Consider the following 15,014-nt stretch of genomic DNA (forward strand, 5'->3'; position numbering starts at 1 on the left):
GTCCTAAGCCCTCGAATGAATATTAAAATAATATTCAAATAATAAAAGAACTGAGTCATAAGCCCTCGAATGAATATTCGAAATAATATTCATTAAATAAAATAAAAGGAGTCATAAGCCCTCGAATGAATATTCGTAATAATATTCATTAAATAAAATAAATTTATCGAATAAACCTTATTCGATTAATAGTTTTAAAAACTATATCAATATATATATATATAAATATATATTATACTCGGGAGCCTCGCCTCCCGGTTTTAGAAAAAGTTCACCTTTTGATCCCCTATACTAAGGGTATACTCAAATACCGCTTATCTCTAGCATAGGTATTATGCAACTACAAGCATTTGAACCAACAGATATATAAATCAAGAATATGAAACAGGTATGCATATATACCATATCACATGCTACAATATATCGCAAGAATTTGCTAATAACAAATATGCATTTATCGCAAGATCATGCATATACAAATATACATCACAACAACAGTTATACGGGTAGAAAATTTGCCTGAGTGCTCCCGGATAGTCTTAAGCTTAGAGTGGGTCCTGATAACCTATGAACAACAACATAAGTCGGAATTAGACCCCGGTCACTTAAGAAACTAGACTTTAAACATTTAGAGTCCTAATGTTCGCTTTCGCGCTTAACGATTTCCTTAAGTCGCTCGAGTACCCTCGGCTCCACCATTTTTAATAAATTAACCATTAAGGGTTTTAAGGCGATTCTTTTGCGAGTACCTTACCAACTGCCTAATCCACTTTACATAATTGTTTCTTACCCCAATTAGTCCTTTAAGGTCTTTAACCTATTTTTCAAAGTAAGGCGAGGGGAAATGTTTCGTTCGCGAAACGTCGTTACTTAAAACGGCCGTTTCTCCTAAACCGTACATCGGAATCAAACGAACCACATATCAAAATGAAGCTCGTAACATGAACTATCTAAAAATGGCAATGGTAAAGACCTAGCAGGAAGTTCTCGGGTCCTAATGTTATGAACAAAAGCAGTCTAAAGTAAATTGGACATTACGACGGCTATATTTACGCAATTTCCCAAATTTAAACCATTCCAAAACAACCACCAATCAATCCCAATTCACAACCCAATCAAAACTACATCCATACTACATCATAACAGCCCCAATCAAATCAAAATTAACAATTTATACATATTCTTAAACTTGAATTTAAGTTATACTTAAGTTCATTAATCAATACTCCAAGAATTACAACTCCAAAACATTACAAAACCAACTATCCTCTACAACTCAACCAAACTTTAAACAAACAAGCATCATGCTTCACATATCCTATATCAATCATAACCATTCCTAAATACTCAAAACTAAAAGCTAGGGTTTGGAGTTTATACCTTCTTGAAGCTTCTTAACACAACACAAGAGCTTTGAATGCCTAAAAGAACCTTGATCCTTGCTTGTATAACCTTAAGCTTTCATAAAAATTCAAGAAAACTAAAGTTATTTTTTGAAAGTTACTATTCACCATCTTCTTCCTTGATTTATAAAAAAAGATTGGCTTGGAATTAGAAGCTTAAACTTATAGGAAGTATGTAACTATCCATGGGGAAGCTTAGATAAATACCTTGCCAAATAGTAAGTGGTGGAGCTTGGATCTTCATTTTTGATAAAAGAAGCCGAGAGCTCCCTTGAAGAAATGGAGTGTTTTGTGTTTTTTGTTGTTATGATTTGTTTTTGGCTTGGTTGATCCACCTTGTTTGTTTAATTAACTTTTTACCATGGTAAAGAATGAATGGTCCACAATCAACCAACCAATCCCTCCTTTTTGTCATGCTGAAGTCACCATGCTTATGTCATCTTCCACACTAGTCTTCTTCTTGTTGGTGTGATGACATCATCATCCATTAACCCCTTGATTAACTCCTAATTGCTTGCCTAATGACCGCTGATCTGTTATACGGTTCGCTTAACTTTCGTTCTCGTTTATCGTTTGAGGGATCATACCCGGGATCTTATTACTTGGGTTCCCTTTAACCTTTCTCAATACATTATATTCCTTTTATGATCCTCTATTAAAATCCTTGAATTTAAATCCTTTTTATCCTGTTACCTTATACTCAATTCTTTCGATATCTGGTGGATTTTCGGGAAAAAACAAAGTGTTCGGATTTGGATTCTGACGATCTTTACATACACTTATATACCACATACAGTACTAATAATATCTCAGAAGATCAATAAAAGAAACCCTACATAGTGTGGCATGAAAAGTTTTCTCATTCAGCATAATCTGCAACATCACTATTCATAAGGGTTTCAAAAATTTCCAAAAATTGGGGTTATTACAGCTTATGACCTTGGGTTAATGGTTTTGGTTTTTCAAATACGGCTCGCATGTCGTTTAATCTTGTAATTATTAAATGTCGAATGTAACTCGAGTTCTTCTTGTAAGTTCATTAGATTAGTTTTCATATTTCATTTTTGTAATGTACATGAAGACATGAAGATTTGAAGATCAAGGGTAATCCCACACGGAGACCATCCAAGGAAGCAATACAAGAAAGAAGACATGTAATAGTTAGTCTGTATTTATTTTCCACCTTAGATTGACCTAGATCTTTGTCATTAGCTTGATAAAGATCACACAGGATGAAGCCATAACCAACCACGTTTATTTATTGCACTTTACATATATATATGCGCATATGATGAATGTATGTGTAGAGTAGTTTATAAAGATGCATGCTTAATTAGATTAAGAATGTATGTATTAGATACGACACCCATGCCATGCTTGCTAAATAAGATAAAATCTGTAACGATTCAAGATTTTAAAATGAACAAACGATTATGAGATTCTCATGTTTATGAAATACGGAATAAAATACTAATTTTCTTTATTTCTAACATGGGGCGATTTTGTCAAAAGCGAGTTCATTGAACTTGTAAGGTTGTGGGTTTTAAGCGGGACCGTTGTGACTCCCTCACTACCTGGAAATCAAACCATTGACGAATATTGATTTGAAGTATTTTATTCAAGGAAAATTGGGAATCTCTTTATGATGGGATCATGATCGTTTTAAAATTAACTAAACCCTAAAGTTAATATTAAGTTGATCAGATGCCTTCCAATGAGTCCAATGCGTTAACCCCTAGATCAACCAGGAGTAGGTTCCCCAAAGCGAAGTACTCCAATCTATCGTGGGAGATGTGTTAAAGTATATTGATACTTTTTGACTATTGGGTTTGACTTAACTAAGTTATCACAATAGGATTGTGAACTTAGATAAATATAAACAAATGTTGTTCCACCAAGCTATCCAAGAGTTATATAGTTGATATAATTGACAAATGTTGTCTATCTAAATAATCATGAGGAGAAAAGCAGAAGCTGACCTAACGCATGGTGAAATATGGATCTTGGCTCACTAGAAAGGATATAAAAGATATTTTTTCCGAATTAATAGTTAGGGATACTGATTTGATAAAAATAGTGGAAGATATATATTGTGAATATATATATAAATAATCACTTGAACATAATTTAATGATCATCTGTAGACTAAGTCATTTTATGCACTTTAATATTGTAGATATCAAATGACAAATAACACAAATAACTTCTCTATGTAATAGTCCTTGAGAAGGACAAGCTGACATGAAATAATTTCCTCGATTGACATGGAAACTTAAGGATTGTCCTCAGGTTCAAGGATGTCACTCAAACCCCTCCCTTATTTCTTCTAGCTAAGAATGAAACATGTGCAGAACAAAATGCTTACTAGAAGCAAATTAATTATGCAATTGATGTTTCATGTCTCATGCTTGTAATTACGTCCATATTGATGGTGTTCACATGAAATGCAAATGGAAAGGAAAGTGGACAAGCAAGGTGAAGATTTGATCTTATTCGGTGCCAAACCAAAGTCCAATCCCAAAGGGCTTTTGAAGCCTGATAGTGGTGTTGCTAAAGGAGATGATTGTCATTTTTATGGAAATAATTGGATGAATGGAAGTTAAATTGTCGAGCTTATTTGGAAGATATAAAGAAGAAGACTAGCAATGGTCAAGCTTCAGGAATAGAGTTAGAATTGGAGCAAAAGTTGTTGCTCTAGTTGAAGGAACTTGATACCTAATGTTGCCCATAAGGCGAGATTGAGAACTTGATAAATTGTTATCACGTGCCTGCCTTTAGTGGATACATTAAGTCAATTTCTTGTAAGGACAAAAAAGGTTTTCATTTTAATTAATTAAACAAAAGTTGTTCATTCTATTTCAATGATAAGACTTATAATGTTGCATAATTAATTAATAATTTATATGTTCTAAGTTGACTCAAATCAAACATTATCTCTAGTATTGTCGTTAAGCCATATTAATGAGAAACACATTTCTGAGTTACATATAGATGAATACTTGGATAAGTTTGATTTTGAATCATACGGAAGATGTGAACTTTGTCTCATTGCCAAAATGACTAAAGCTTCTTTTACCTGATCAGGTGAAAGGGCCACCGAACGATTATGACTTATACATAATGATGTATGTGGTCGAATGCATATGATGGCAAGGGTGGGGGCTTATACTACTTCATAAAATTTACTGATGATTTCAGTAGATATGGATATGTGGTTCTTATGAAGAACAAATCCAATTCTTTTGAAATGTTAAAAGAATATAAGGCCGAAGTAGAAAAGAAAACAAGGGAAAAGTATAAAAGTTTTACGATCAGATCGTGGAGGAGAATACTTAAACCTCAATATCAAGAGTTTCTTGAAGGAGTATGATAGTGTATCATAACTTACTCCTTCTGGAATACCTCAATGGAATAGAGATTCTGAGAGGAGAAATCATACCTTGTTGGACATAGTGCGATCGATGATGAGTCAAATGGATCTTCCATTCAGTTTTTGGGATTATGCTTTAGAAACGGCTGCATATACGCTTAACCTAATTCCGACAAAAGCGGTTCAAAAGATTCCATATGAGATATGGACTGATAAACATCATAGCATGGCATTTATGAACATTTGGGGACGTGAAGCATTTGTAAAATGTTTAGCCTCTGACAAGCTTGCACTAAAATTAGATAGATGCTATTTCATGGGATACCAAAATGATACTAGTGTATAGTTTTTATAATCCTTTTGAGAATAAAGTGTTTGTTGCTCGGACCCCTGTATTTTTTGAGGGAGAACTACTTTCTAAGAAAATCAGTGGGAGGTCAATACATCTCGATGAAGATCGAGAACCACATGATAATATTGAACCGGAGTTAGAATAAGATTAGGATGTACATCAAAATGTTAAAAGTAATCCCGTCCAAGAAACACAAGTTATTCGTAGATCTAGTAGGATTCACCATGAGCCCGGGAGTAATTATGAATTTCTTTTGACTCAAGATGGTGATGTGATGCTTACGGATAATGATAAGCTTCTAACCTACCAAGATGCTATGAACAGTTCAGACTCCGGGAGATGGCTAGAGGCCATGAAATCCGAGATGGAATACATGTATCAAAATAAAGTATTGAATTTAGTTGATCCACTCGAAGGGGTAAAACCTATAGGGTGCAAGTGGGTTTTCAAGAAGAAAACTGACATGGATGGTAAAGTATAGACTTATAAGACGTGACTAGTGGAAAAAAGTTTCAAACAAATTCATGGTATAGACTATGATGAGACTTTTTCACTGGTTATTATTGTCAAGTCCATCAGGATTTTGTTAGCAATAGTTGCTTACTTTGACTATGAGATTTGGCAAATGGATGTCAAAACTACTTTCTTATATAGGAGCCTTGAAGAGGATGTATATATGATACAACCTGAGGGTTTTGTCGATCCGAAGTTTGCCAAGATAGTTTGTAATTGCTTCTATCTATTTATAGATTGAAGCAAGCCTCAAGGAGAATGAATATTCATTTTGATAAAATGGTCAAAATGTTTGGCTTTATTCAAAACGAAGATGAACCATGTGTTTGCAAGAAGGTTAATGGGAGCCATGTGACATTCCTAGTATTATATGTAGATGACATATAACAAATAAAGAATGTCATACCTTCTCTACAGGCTGTTAAAACTTGGTCAGGAAATAGTTTCTCGGTGAAAGACTTAGGTGATGCTACCTATATATTAGGGATCAAGATCTATAGAGATAGATTGAAAAGATTAATCGACCTAGTCGGAGTACATATATTTATAAAATATTGCATCATTTTAGGATGTAGGAGATAAAGAAATGATATGTTTCGATGTCTCATGGGATAGTGATCTCAAAAGATAACTGCCCCCTAAATCATTAGATGATAAGGGCCGTTTGAGAAAGCTCCATATGCTTTATCAGTTGGATCTATAATGTGTAAAATAATATGTATTAATCCTGATGTTTCGTATGCTTTGAGCATGACGAGCAGATACCGGTCTAATTCAAGTGAGGGTCACTGGATTATTTTCAAGAATATTCTTAAGTACTTAAAGAGGACTAAAGATTTATTTTGGTATATGGAGAAGATAGGGAACTGGTTTTAAAGGGTTACACTGGTACTAGTTTCTTAACCTAATTTCTGGATAGACAAGGATGATTATGTGTCTATGTCTGGTTTGTGTTTTGTCTAAATATAAGTTATGTTAGCTGAAATGGTTCACAGTAAGAACATTGATGATTCTATAATGGAAGCCGAATATATTGATATTTTTAAAAAATAGCCAATGAGACTGTTTAGGCATGTCCTTAGGCGATATCACCTTATTAATGAGATTAATGATCAAGGAGATATAAATGTAAAGTGCATAGTAATGATAATGTTGCAGACCCACTGACTAAGGCATTATCACAGTAGAAGCACGATGGTCATACTAGTTCCATGAGTATTTGATACATGGGTGATTGGCTCTAGTGCAAATGGAAGATTGTTAGTGTTTGTGCCCTAGAGACAACACTATGATATTTTAGTTAAAGACATTTGGATTATTAATATTTATATTCTATCGATTATTCCCTTTATAATTTATTAATTCTTAACTTACTGCGATATAAATGTTAGATTAAAAAATGTCCTTGGAATATGATATACAATTCTATATCTCTTAGTACGTGACTTAGAAATGAGATTACGTGAATAGTATCAATATTCCTAAAGGTCCCTAGTCGAGTATTATTATTAAGGGACAATAATAATGCATTAAGACTAGTGTGTTTGTTGACTGATGATCACATCTCATTGATCATAGGAATAGTGATACTAAAGTCAAAGACACAGGCAGATGTACATGTACATGGTGCTGGACAGACCCGATGTGAGATTCTACATGTCTGTTGTGTCATAAGTAATTCTCAAAGTGATAATGATCCATAGACCTAAAGTCATAATATTTCTATACGAGAATTAATATACATTGATTCTATTAAAAGTTATCCTTGACCAGGTAATGATAAAAGTGGACATTAGGTATATTATGAATCGTATGAGAAATATGAATGATCTAGAAGGGATTTAACCCTCCTATTTTAGGAGTTATATTATTGGCCTCTTGTGTGAGCTAGACTACGAAATGCGTGGCCACGCTCAAATGTTGATTTGATATGATAGTCTACTCATTGATCAAGGAAACCTGGATTAAACATTGATGAGGATGACACATTACATGCCTCTAGTTTAATCTATAATATGTGGTTAAAGGGATTATATTACATTATAAATTATTCACGAAAAGTTTAATCCATCACCGATTCAATTATTATTACTTGGGTAGCAATGATGTATTACAAAATGCTGCTCATTGTTTACGATTTTAAATTAGATTTAAAATTCGTTGCCAATGTAATAATAACCTATAGGGTCACACACAAAGAATGCTTGAAGGATTATTTAATTTAAATTGGATTTAAATTAAATTAAAGTAATTTGAATTATTTATAATATTGATTAAGTTTGACTTAATTAATTAGATAAATTATAATATTCAAATTTACTAATATTAATTATGAAATTTATTTGTTAAATAATTAAGTGAGACTTAATTATAATACAAATAGGAAATTTGAATTAATAATAAGTCCTAATTAGTTAAGAGTTATAATTCGTTTTTCTACTCTCTATATAATATCTCTTGTGTGGCTGATTTTTTGGAGTGCAAGACTTTTATTAAAACTCTAGCCACCAAGAGAGAAGATGGAAAGAGCAAGAAGAAAAGGGTTTGTGCTAATACACATCCAATTCTTGAGTTCAAGCATTCGTGTGGATACCAATAGAGCATAGATCGCGAGAGCGGGATGCGTGGTGATTGAACAAGTTTTGGATCTCCATTAGTCAATCAATTGGTAAAGCTTCTTAAGGTAAACAATCTGATCTACGAATTAAATATATGTTTTTCGCATGGATCATGCGGTGGGTTTCGAAAGCTCTGATTTTTTACGTTTTTAATTACTATTTCCGTTGCATTAATATGCTCGAAACCCAACAGGTGTCCCCTCGATGGAACCCCTAGAGAGGCTGGAAAGCACCAGTAGCAATAGAAGGAGGAGCAGCTGGGGTTTCAGTCCCCCCAGAAGAAGCCTCCATCATAGGCTCCTTATTCTTCTTCAGAAAGCTAGGGTCCAGTGCCTTACCATGGGGATCCAATTTTGCAAGCCGAGCCTTTTTCATTCTTGTTGTTTCCTCAACAACATGCAAGTTCGCATTGTTGATTTCCTTAGCAGCTGGAAAAATAAAGTAAAAACCAAAATAAGTGGTGTCAATAGCGCATGGAAAAGAAGAAAACATGGGAGGGAAGAAAAGAAGTACCCTTTGGAGAGACTGAAGAAAGTCCCACTTGAATCAAAGAAAATTCCTCTAACAAAGTCCAGCTGGAGTCTGGCCATTATCCTTTATAAGCTCATTATATATGATAGTTCCCTTGGGAGATAAGTGGATGGTTTTAGGGCTGCCATCAGTGACCTTACTGAAGGAGGATCTAAAGAGTGTGCCCCAGTCACCATTCTCCTATTTGAGCCCAACAAAACTATCCCTCCAATGCTGGTTGTTATCAGGGATTGAAGCACTGTTGAAGATTTGTGGAGACTTGGGTCTTTGTCTAATATAAAACCCAACCGAGTTGGGCACTATTAGAGCATTGAAACTTTTTCCTAAACACAACACAACTACAGAAAGAGGAAAACCACTCCCAAGGAATAAAACCATGAAAGAAAGGATATTTCTCCTGGCATTTGGGGGAAGTTGGCAAGGATTGATTTGCAAATCAGCTAATAATCTAGGAACGAACTCATGAAAAGGAAACCTTAGCCCCGCGGTAAGGGCATCAACATAAAAAAATAAAGTGTCAGGCTTCCGGTGGCATGTAGGATCACCACCTTCAACAGGAACTATCCTAAGGGGAAGGAGAATGTTATAAGTTGTGTTAAGTTTGTTAATAGCATCTGCCTTATACCATTTATTACAATAATTGAAAGAATCTAAGTGAGCTTCAGACGGGTATTCGTATCCCCTAGTATTAATCATATCTATCAACAACATATAAGAAAAGTGAATTTCGATGTCGTTACCTCTGTTAGATGCTGAAACAATCTTCACTGCCCTTTCTAAACCTTTGTCAGCCATTAATAGAGGTTGGAGTAAATCTCGAGGCGTAGGAAGGAGGAAGAAGGTGGCCGGAAAAGGTTGTTTTCTACCAAAAAACTCTTGGAGGTTGAGAGAGAGAGAGAGGATGAGATTTTTTGAAGTGAGAAATCAGAAAGTGCGTTGTAGAATCTCACTTCACCCTCCTCTCTTATATAACCCCTCTAGCCAGTTAATGGGCCGGTAAAAAAGGAATTTTAACCGTTTATAGCAGGTTAAAAGCCCAGCCCAAAGGCTTGGGCCCGAAATCAGGAAAGTTCCAGAAGTTTCCTGGATTAAACAAAAATAAAAATGATATAAGGAGAATTCCGGAACATTCCAGAATTGGGTAAATAAAAAGCCCAGAAAATATATGTGCCAAAAAGAGAAACCCAGATAAAATTTGGGCCAAAAAAGAAAAGCCCAGGTAAAGAGTGGGCTAAAAGAATGTCAAAATTTAATCTAAAAACCTGACCTAAATTCGATTAGGAGTTCTAATCGAAGGATCCTAGTCGAAATAACTTTCGATCAGGAATTATTGGCCAATAATTCGGTCAAAAACAAGAAATTCTAACCTAAACTAAAGCCAAGATCCTGATCGAAAGGTTCTGGTAGAATAAACCTTCGATAAGGAATTATGGACCCCTAATTCGATCAGAAAACCCAAAGTCAACGATAAATCCTGACCGAGTTCGGTCAGGATTTCTATTCGAACGTTCCTGATTGAAAATTTCACGAGCAGAAAATAAGGGTCCTTAATTCGGTCAAAATATAATTTTTCAATAAATCCTGATAGAAATTCGATCAGGATTCTGCTCGAATCATCCTGGTCGAAACTATGTACGATTAGAAAACATGGGAGCTTAATTTGATCAGGATTTTGATCGAATCATCCTGACCGAAAGGAGCTTCGACCAGAAGTTTTAGAACCATAATTCGACCAGGATCCTGGTCGAATGGATTCCTGTCCAAAATTATTTTTTTTTAAAAAGAAGAAGAAATTTCAGGGAAATACATAAAAATAATAAATTTTGAAATAATTTCCTGAAAAATTCAAGAAAGCTTAAAAAAAATTTGGAAAATTCCTAGAAAATTCCTGGAAATTAAGGAAAATTCTTGAAAATTATGAATAATTTCTGGAAATTAAGGAAAAGTCCTGAAAATTAAGGAAAAATACCAAAAAAATAAAGGAAAAATCTTAAAAGTGCCATAAAATTCCTAAAAAATTAGGAATAAGGTAAGAAAATTATCAGGGAAGCCCCAATAACTAACCTGAAGCCACGTACAGGGTAAATCATTGTATATGTGTAGGTCGCTCCACACTTAACGTAAAAAATGATACCCTGTATGGGAACAAATGAACTTAACTTCTGTGAAATCTTTTACGGTTTCTCAGAAGTTGGGGGGAAAATGATAGGTAGTAAAATAAACCCTAATTACGTAGTTAATATCGTATTAATTATACGAATAGGGCTGACAATAAAGCCCATTATAAAGGGCCCAATACCCTGAATATTAATTAATTTTATAATTAATTAATATAGGATAAAGTAGCTGATAAGTAAAGTCTAAATATGGACACAATTCCTTGGAGATTGGCCTTCAAGAATCTTATAGGATAAGAAATCAATTTCCTGCATTATAGGACTCCAAAGTCCACTATAATTCTGAGACTTGTCCACCAAGTCTCCTAACCCTAACCTAATTCAAGGGCATCCCATGCCTATAAGGGTACTCACCCCACAAATTAGAACTATATTTTTTGACTTGATCCTTGGCAAACAACAAGGTACGTAGGCATCTTGTTAAGGCAGATTGAGTCATGAAACACAAGAGTAGTCAAATCGAGCCTCGAAGCTCACAAACCCTAGCATTAAATACACCCTAAGTTTTTCTCCATAACAGAGTTAAAGATAGAACTTCTAGAGAATGGTCAAATATGATTCTTTCCAATATCAGAAAAAGGATACTGGATGATGGTCGATATTACTTTGAATCATATATTCCTACATACATAAATTTTAGAGGGCAAGAAGTCAACATGAAGAAAAGAGGAGTTGTCATTGAAAATGTTCTTACTCAAAGGCATATAACCATGAATCCTAATGGAAGAAAAACTTGTTATGCCACTAGAAGATATGATGATAGAAAGAGCTCAAATCAGAAATCTAAGAGCTGCTATCTATCAATTACTGATAAAATAGAGTATGAGAAGAATTTGAAGATCAAGCTAGAAGATATCTTGTTGAAAAAGATTGATGATAGAGTTAAAGCTTTTGTTCAGATATATAATAGAATTTATCAAGAAATATGAAGATTAAAGTCTGAAACAAAGTATGCTTTACACTACTTATTTTGTCTATATGGTTTTTGGCACTAGACAATTCTATTAGAATTTATGCTTATTCTGCAAAGCATAAATTGGGGGAGATTGTTGAGAATTGGCTAAGTCGAGAATCAGGATCTGTCTAACGGATATGACTATCCGTTGGAAGCTTCATTATCATCCGGTGATAATCTATTCAGTCATCTGTTGATATCTACATATGAATATCTGTCAAAACTACAACATATATATGTTGATTAACTTATCCGTTGAGAATGACGTTAATGACAAGTCCAAGCTGCGAGATTAATCAGAATGTGTTGTTTTATAGGATCATAGTTGATTTAGATATGTATAAAAAGTAGAAGAGTCATACCGTAACATATATAGTAATTAATAGAGATTGATTGTAGCTCTGTAGTATATAAACACAGAATATGTTATCACAATGTGTGGTAAGTGCTTAACTCGAGTATTTGTATAACCTAGCAGCTCTTGAGAATATTGTTCTTGAGAGAGTTTTGTAACAATTTATTAAAGATCAATATAAAATTGTTTTTGATTCATCTGTGCTTACTTTACTTCCGCAATACATCGATTTATTTAGTAATTGTATCACACCCCCTTAAATAATTACTTTACTTGGCAACAAATTAAACCTCTACCAACCTACTATTACGGTTGAGTATTGCACAGTCATCAGAATGGAATATAAATCTTCCACACCTTAATACAACCTTCACAGCTTTAATCGACATTATTGTATTCCTTTTGCACGAGCGCCTATAATTATTCTCTTACACTTAAAATGGATTGGCCTTTCCTGATAGTAATAGTTCCTTACAATCAATGTCTTTTGAACCATCTTCAACTAAATTTTCTACCTCATTTCCCATCACAACTTATGTGAAAATTTTCTTCTTAAGTTCTTGTAAGAAAAAAATATCACCATTTTTTCATAAGTTATAGCCTTAGTCTTTAAATGTGAACATCATCACGGCTGACTCCCGATTATACTTAGGACGTCTCTTATCTTGGCTTCTTCTCTCTTTTAAAAATATTTTGACTTTCATTGATTCGATCTATACTTCCTCATGGTTTAACATGTGCCCCACTTGGCATCATTATTATTATGTCATATTTTCTTTACCAAAATTTCCATTTGGAAAACTTAAATATTACCTCTCTTCTTGAAAAATCTTGAGGGTTATTCTTAAATCATTCCTCCTGTATTCCCTAAGTACAGGGCATATCAAGATACCATTTACTAATACTGTAACCATTGCCTATATAGTTTTGAAAACCTTATCCTCTGATCTTTAAAGGTTGTCGTTACCATAATCCTTCCAATTCATACTGTCAAAACTCATAATGTCCCTATTAAGGGTGAAATGCCAACCTTTATGCATTTCCCCATGATTCATATGAAGTTATCAAGGTTTTATCCTTATTTCCACCTTTACAAAGGTACTTACACTCTTACATTGATAAATCAAGTCATCTATTCCTGATAAGGGTATCTCATTCAATCATTCCCACCTCAATAACCTATACTAAGTTTCATGGTAACATCCTTTTCCAAACTGAGGTCAGTCCATATGGCCTCCGAAAGATAACAATGGTTATCCGCTTTTCTTTCCTGATTTGGTAATGGTAGCAAAACGTTCTAAAAGATATTGGCCGTGTTCAATCGTGGAATTCTTCTTACAAAATTCTCATTTACTTTTGTTGTTTATCTCAACAGTCATCTCAATATTGGGATGTCTTTTATACATGACATCTCCCCTTTGGGTATCGAGTCATAGGTGTTAAATAAACTTTACGTCACTAAAGGTCAACATCCTTCATTCAATAACCTAAATTCTTGCTTTCTTGTCTCCTCAGTCCATTCTTACTTCGAATCATATATTCCTACATACATAAATTTTAGAGGGTAAGAAGTTAACATGAAGAAAAGAGGAGTTGTCATTAAAAATGTTCTTACTCAAAGGCATATAACCATGAATCCTAATGGAAGAAAAACTTGTTATGTCACTAGAAGATATGATAACAGAAAGAGCTGAAATCAGAAATCTAAGAGCTGCTATCTATCAATTACTGATAAAATAGAGTATGAGAAGATTTTGAATATCAAGCTAGAAGATATCTTGTTGAAAAAGATTGATGATAGAGTTAAAGCTTTTGTTCAGATATATAATAGAATTTATCAAGAAACATGAAGATTAAAGTCTGAAACAAAGTATGCTTTATACTACTTATTTTGTCTATATGGTTTTTGGCACTAGACAATTCTATTAGAATTTATGCTTATTCTGCAAAGCATAAATTGGGGGAGATTGTTGAGAATTGGCTAAGTCGAGAATCAGGATCTGTCTAACGGATATGACTATCCGTTGGAAGCTTCATTATCATCCGGTGATAATCTATTCAGTCATCTGTTGATATCTACATATGAATATCCGTCAAAACTACAACATATATATGTTGATTAACTTATCCGTTGAGAATGACTTTAATGACAAGTCCAAGCTGCGAGATTAATCAGAATGTGTTGTTTTATAGGATCATAGTTGATTTAGATATGTATAAAAAGTAGAAGAGTCATACCGTAACATATATAGTAATTAATAGAGATTGATTGTAGCTCTGTAGTATATAAACACAGAATATGTTATCACAATGTGTGGTAAGTGCTTAACTCGAGTATTTGTATAACCTAGCAGCTCTTGAGAATATTGTTCTTGAGAGAGTTTTGTAACAATTTATTAAAGATCAATATAAAATTGTTTTTTGATTCATCTGTGCTTACTTTACTTCCGTAATACATCGATTTATTTAGTAATTGTATCACACCCCCATAAATAATTACTTTACTTGGCAACAAATTAAACCTCTACCAACCTACTATTACGGTTGAGTATTGCACAGTCATCAGAATGGAATATAAATCTTCCACACCTTAATACAACCTTTACAGCTTTAACCGACATTATTGTATTCCTTTTGCACGAGCGCCTATAATTGTTCTCTTACACTTAAAATGGATTGGCCTTTCCTGATAGTAATAGTTCCTTACAATCAATGTCTTTTGAACCATCTTTAACTAAAT

This window comes from Apium graveolens, chromosome 9 (assembly GCF_009905375.1).
Source record: "Apium graveolens cultivar Ventura chromosome 9, ASM990537v1, whole genome shotgun sequence".
Classification (NCBI taxonomy): Eukaryota; Viridiplantae; Streptophyta; class Magnoliopsida; order Apiales; family Apiaceae; genus Apium; species Apium graveolens.